The sequence below is a fragment of the Simochromis diagramma genome, unplaced genomic scaffold (assembly GCF_900408965.1).
Source record: "Simochromis diagramma unplaced genomic scaffold, fSimDia1.1 OVJJ01000296.1, whole genome shotgun sequence".
Lineage (NCBI taxonomy): Eukaryota > Metazoa > Chordata > Actinopteri > Cichliformes > Cichlidae > Simochromis > Simochromis diagramma.
The window spans coordinates 583,066-590,126 of NW_024387004.1; positions in this window are offsets into that span (position 1 = coordinate 583,066).

Here is a 7,061-nt window from a genome sequence, read left to right on the forward strand (position 1 = left end):
ACAGGGATAGTTCCTATGCTTAATCGTTGACTAATACCGACTGACAACAATGCAAGATAAAGTTTTCAAGGAGAATATGAACCTGTGGATTATTCCATCCTCTCACCATGATAATCACAAGCCATCAGCCAATGAGCCCCACCCAAATGTTTGATTCATTTTGACCAAGACCATCAGCCGAGGTCAGGGCCGAGGACCGTTCTCCTTCCCTTAATGCTCTTGGGTCACAACACGGGAAAAGACCCAGGGAAACCGAGTTAACAATAAAAACCCTGAAAACCATCAATTTCACTCTCGGTACCAAACGACTCACGGACCGGTACTGATCTATGGCTCGGGGGTTTGGGGCCGCTGGGCTAAAGGACCAGGGGTCTTTGTGCAACCACAGCTGTCGCCCCCTGGTGGCCATTTAAAAGAATGCAGGTTTAAAAGGAATTTGCATATACGTGTTTTTTACACCTGGAGACTACAACCATCTTTACTGTCTAGAATAAAACGCACACGTGCAGTAATGGCAGGAGAAAGATCTCACCGAGGCAAACCCAATACATAAATATGGAGCACGCAACAATGACTGATAGCCTGACTGACCGAGAGGAAGGTCATCAGAACAGGTTACCAACATCACGAGGAAAGAAAACTCAAAGGAGGATGTAACTTTCAAAATAAAACAATTAACTTTTATAAATTCACACAAACGGATCCACCCCCGAAAACATTTAGAAAAAAGCGCAACAGTCTAAGGAGCTTGGAAAGAAGTGAGTGTAACAATATAAATCCTACAGTTAACATTCAGGAACAGCAAGAACAAAGAGGAGAAAAGCTCAGGATAATTACAGCAGAAGCACCGGCGACACAAAGACCGGGACTTCAGATGGTTGCTTGTGTCAGTGGTGGTTAGTTCTGGTTTGCTCCACCCAATATTCCCACAGCTGTATGCACGATGTGAAAGTTCCTGCTGATAGAAGTTTTAAAATCATGTATGTTTCCCAGCACAGCGACGAGCCTAACAACACATTTACGCCTCAGCATGTGAACTGAGAACAAGTGAAGAAGTGGGTGTAGGTGATGAAGGCCTGGACCGTGTGCATCAACAGATTCTGGTGAGAGGAACATCGAGTGAGCCGAGTATCTAATCAAACGCAAACATCCCAGAAAAATGAGTGTTTGTCATGAAGTTAAACTTCATGTGATATTTCTGCTTACACTCCTGCACAGACTGAACGAGGATGCAGACACACGTGCAGCACTTCCTGCAAAGCCTCCGCGTTAGTCACCTATAAACGTCGCAGTTTAAGACTTCAGCAAGAATCCTTCTCACTCGCTGCAACTCGACCCACCGTTCATTTGAATACGGACGTGATGCCTTCACTTCCAGCACAGATTTGTCGCTTCTGGGAATGTGTGTGTGTGTGTGTGTGTGTGTGTTAGATGAGGCACTCGAGGGAGACAGGAGGCCCTTCATTAGCTGTCTAATTATTGTGGAGATGTGTGACAGAGAGGAGGCTGAAGACGGGGATATGAGAGAAGGAGATAAACCGAGCTTTGAATGCCTTTTCAGAATGTGCTCCTCCACCGTCTGGGTAAATAGTCCCATTATCCAGGTACCTTTGGGTGATATTCAAACAGGAAAGACAGACAAACAGCAGCTCTCAGTAAATATTATGTCCATCTTTGCATATTCGCAGACTCTCCCATTGGTTAATCTTTATCTATAAATCTCTCCTTGGGCTGGTTCCATCTTATTTATGTGTTTGCATGTGTAAAAACCACAACCAATACAGCCTTCGTTCTCACAATATCATACTGCTGATTGTCCCAAAAGTTTTAAATACGCTGCCCCTGCTTCCTGGAAAAATCTGCAGAAGGAACTGAAATGATCAGAATTACCTTTTGGGAGAGTTTAAGTCTGTCTTAAAGGAACGAGAGAATAACTCTTTTACTCCGTGTGATTGTTTTTAATGTACTCTTAATTTGATCTGTATATTTTACACGTTGGTATGGGATACTGTATTTATTTTAAATGTTATATACTTATGTGGTATGTGTAATTTGACTTTGCCATGATGCCAGGTCTCTCTTGGAAATGAGATTTTTAATCTCAATGAGATTTTTTACCTGGATAAATAAAGGACTAAAAAAAAATAAAAATACACGATGCTACCCTTATTAAAGAGCTGCATGATATTTAGAAAAATATAGCAGTAATATGTGAATAAAGTCAGCTAGCACACATTTTCTATGTTTGTTTGCTAGTATATGAGCAGATTTTAGCTTGTTGTGAGCGTCTGGCTCTGTCGTTGCTTCGAGTGACACATGGACTCGTTTCTTTGTGAAAGACTCAAATTTTCCACTAAAATCCAAAGATGGGATGTTTCTGCTCCTGCTGCCTCAGGGTCGCTTTGTCCAACAAACTATGGACTTAATTAGATATGAGGCAGCATCAGGAAGCAGCCAGGCTAATGTTAGCCTCCATTATCCTTATCTGAACCACCACAGGTGAGAGGCGGGGTTACTCTGACGCAGGGCTAACATGGAGAGGAAGGTTAGCATGCTAGCTGTAAATGAGCAGCACAGCATGTCTTTGCACTGGTAGCTTCATCACATATCTTCAGGTGTAGTTATACTGACACTCAGGTGTACAGCATATATACTGATCTCTCAGCTTTTTACATCATACGTGACATATAGAACATACAGCCGAGCAGCAGCGCAGTGCATGACGGTTCATTAACAGTCACGGGTGTAATTAACGCCACGGACCTTCTGACTTCCTGCGGCGCTCCTCTGGTAAAGCGTTTGGCTAGTTCTGGTTCATTCTTAGCCTCTCTGCTCTGAAGGGCTGCACACTGCGACCAGGCTTTCAGAGGTCATTGAGCATTTTCATTGAGGAGGCCATAAGTACTACTATGACTGAAGTACTTTACAGTGCTTCATTTCTCCTGCATTAGATGTGGTAGAATTGCTGTTGAGAGCTTTTAGTGCAGGTTCGATAAAACCCGAGTCACTGACTCATTGTTATGAGGATGTTAGTCACTCTCCAATTTACAGTTTTGGTTTGGTGGAAGTAAAAACTGTCGGTTTTGCCAGAGGCTTTGAAGGAGATGTATTCCCTCGCAGAGAGCCTGCTTTTTCATTTTGCTCTCAAAGTTATGACTGAACAGTTTTTCTTCTTCTGCAATTCAAGAATAAATATGAATCCAACCAACAGATCTTTAAATGCACTTTTTTTATTTCCCCATGCTGTTTACTTAAGACACGTTTCAAACCAAATACTCATTTTTCACTTCCTGTGAAGCTCATCGATAAATACAAATGATTTCCTTGTGTGTTATTTATGCACATAGATTTAGTTGAAGCTCTGACGAGGCGAGCACGATGCTAGATTAACTTCCATCCAGCTTCTGCACCGCGTACTCTGATCCATTTTCTCTGTCAGGGTCCGGACATGTCTCGTTTTCCTATTCCTCTCTTCCTTCTCAGGTGGAGCTTTCTGTCCTGCTCTTCCACCACTGCACCACCTCTCCATCATCTCATTTACCTCAGTACTTAAGGACCAGCTCACACCTCCACTCTATGGCCGGCTGTCGTTTGTTGGGGTTGTAATCAGGTGATCAAATGTCAACCTTGAATGCTTTCGCTTACCTGGTCACTCGTTTTATTGTCGGTGAAATCTTGTGAGTCAGTGGAACACACCTACACACCACACACACACACACACACACACACACTTTTTTTCCACCTAGTAAGGACTGCATCTCCAATTCCACAACTTCACTCTGCAGCCTGATTTTTCCAGCAATTTAAAAGGAGGCTGTCAGGGGTCGTGTGCAGAGGCGAGGAAGAGATGACCCACACGCAGGACTCGGTGCAGAATGAGCAGGTTTATTGGAAACGCAGACAACAGAAGACAAGCTGGCTGACTGAACTGAAGACGCGACAAGAACGACATCAATGACACGACAGTGAACTGGTAAAACTGAGGAACTTAAATACACAGACTGAATGATGACGATAATTGGAAACCGGTGAGTACACGGCTGAACATAATGAAACAGGAAATGGAACATGTGGAAAAAACAGTGAGCATGAACTGAAAACGCTGGTCAATGACCCAGGAATCTTGACAGGCGGGGTGGCTGTAGCTCATGGAGGTAGAGCTGGTCACCTACTGATCGGAAGGTTGGTGGTTCGATCCCTGGCTCCTCCAGTCTGCATGTCAAGTATCCTTGGGCAAGATACTAACCCCAAGCTGCTCTCCGATGCATCTATCGGAGTGTGAATGTAGTTAGACAGCACTATGTATAGAGAAAGTGCTTGTGTGAGTGGGTGTGACTGGGTGAATGTGGCATGTTGTACACAGCGCTTTGAGTACTCGGGAGAGTAGAAAAGCGCTCTATAAGAATCTGATCATTTCTTCCTGTTAAACGGGGTTTTTCCTTCACACTGTGGCCAAGTTCTTTCTCACAGGGGGTCGTCTGCTTGTTGGGGGTTTCTCTGTGTCGTTGTATCTTTATCTTGGAAATAAAGTGCCTTGAGTCAACTAATATCGAATTGAATTGAATTGATTGATTGATAATACTTTAAAACAATTTCCCTCTGGATCCAGAGGGAAATTGTTTTAAAGGCTGCCAGATGATCCGGCGCCATCATGAACACCCGTTCTGACCATACATAGAATACACAAACATAACATTGGAAAGACGGGTCAAAGAGGTACGAAAAAACTAAATGCACAATATATTCAATTCAACTGAACCAAACGATGCCGAGGAGCAAAGCATCACGTCTCACAAAGAAAATGAGTTTTTACTAACAGACCTGTAGTGTTTGAGCGTGTCTTACCATCACCTGCTGGCAGTACAGGCAAATTACATCCAATCAAACAGTAAAAACAACAGTAAAGGCAGATTTATAAGATCAGGAGTACAGAAACTAAAGACGTCATGATTTTTAACATCTGAAGTCTCAAAATCCAGAAAAAGCATCTAATAGTTTCATCAGACTAACTCTGATGAAACTCTATTCTACTTGAAAACAAGAAGAGCCTGCAAATCAAACACATTGGACGATTGTGCAAAAGCCCAGATTATGTTTTCTAACTCTGTAATGTCTGTGTGCAGGGTCACTGTGGGACAGGCTTTGGTACGGGTGTATCGTTAGGGTGGAACATCTGAAGTTCCTGCTTAAAGCTCACTGAACAGGTTTAAATTGCAGGTCTGTGACTGAACAAAAGTTTCATCCACTATTTTGACTTTCCAACTTTCTACATATCATCCATATGGACTTAATTTAGGAGATACTGGGCCAATCACAGCTGGCAGCGTCTGCCTACAGGTGTCACAGCGGTAAAATATATACATTCACCACCATCTTGGCTCATTTTAAAGAGGTTAAAAAAGTTAATAACACCAAATGTTCCATCAGCACAGCAGTAGAATCAGTTTATACGCTGCAGTGAAATGAGGACAGTAATCGACACCTTCCAGTGCTGCAACCTTTGCCAGCCGGCGTGCAAACTGAGAGTGTGTGGGTGAAATGGAAGGAGAGCGTCTGTGGGAAAACAGCCAGGCATGAATGTCTGTGTGGTCCTGGAGGACAAAAACACACAAGTGTGCACAAAGTAGGAAACTTTCAGGAAGTCCCTTCTTATTAACACGGGAGAATATCACATCTTTACAGAGAACATCCACAAGATGTCCCAGAATACACATGACAGGTCACAAACATCAACTACATCCAAAAACAAGGACTCGTGAAACACTGCAATATTTAATTTATGTGCAATAGCCCACACTGTCAATATATCACCCTGTTTATGCATATAGTGCTGCAGAACTGTGCACCTCACCTCCCTTTTTTCTACATGTCTGCACTGGGAAGGAGTTACTCTGAATCTCACTGTACATGTTTATTGTCACAATAAAATGCATTTTATTGTATTCTATTCTATTCTATTCTATTCTATTCTAACACAACAGCCTGAAAGACTGAGGAAGTCAGGAAAGACTACACAGACCAGAGAGCAGGATAATAAAACCTGTGTGAACTCAGTCAAGACAATAATGAAGGCAGGCAGAGAAACAAAGAAGGAAAGTAAAACACAGAGGATCACTCTTCAAAATAAAGCAGGAAGTAAATGCAAAACACACAAAGACTAAACTTTCCAGAGACGCACAGTGTGTGCAAAGTGTGTGCAGAGTCAGTGATACCAAGACTCAGCTTAAAGAGAAAGACCGTGTGTGTGTGTGTGTGTGTGTGTGTGTGTGTGTGTGTGTGTGTGTGTGATCAGAAAATTAATAAATATGGTTCTGGAAGACCGACGTCTCCACATTGGTGTTTTGACCATGGCAGTGTTGGTATTTGTGCTAAGCTGTCAGCTGTTAGCGTCACTCAGACACAGACACCTGCTGATTGGTGCTCAGTAACATCCAGGAAACAGAACATGAGGATTTCACCCAAACTGATCTCAGACTCCGTGGACAGTTTGTTCATACACTTAACCTCGCAGCAGCCACATTATTAATCATTTTCAATAAAATACTCCAAAAGGCTCCAACCAGCAGCTACAGCCGCCTGTGTCAGACGTGAAGTTGGACCTTTTTACATGGAAGTCTATGGGCAGAGACTCACTGATGGAGCCTCTGCTGGACATTAGAGGAACTGCAGGTTTAGCTTCATGCTGCAGACACGGAGGTTGCTGCTTGGTTCCTTATTTCACCCGGCGGGTGTTGTGGCCACTCGAAGATAAAAAATAAGGCATCTGGGGGCATTTTTGAGACAACTGATGAATGTTGGTGTCGTAAGGTTGGTGCTTCCAACTTAGTTTAAGAAAAAACCAACCAGATGGCACCGTGTGTTTAAATGTAGTTTTGGCTGCCACAGCAGATTTTTCTATACACACTTGTGACCTCTGAGGCCGTGTTTGTATCTCTGGCTGGTGCTGATCTGGTGTAACTGAACCACATCAGTGGGATCACTGGGAACTGAAACGAGCTGGAGTTGATCTGGATAAACAGCTGTGATGGCAAAAAAGAATCTGACAGAACGAATGAGGGATA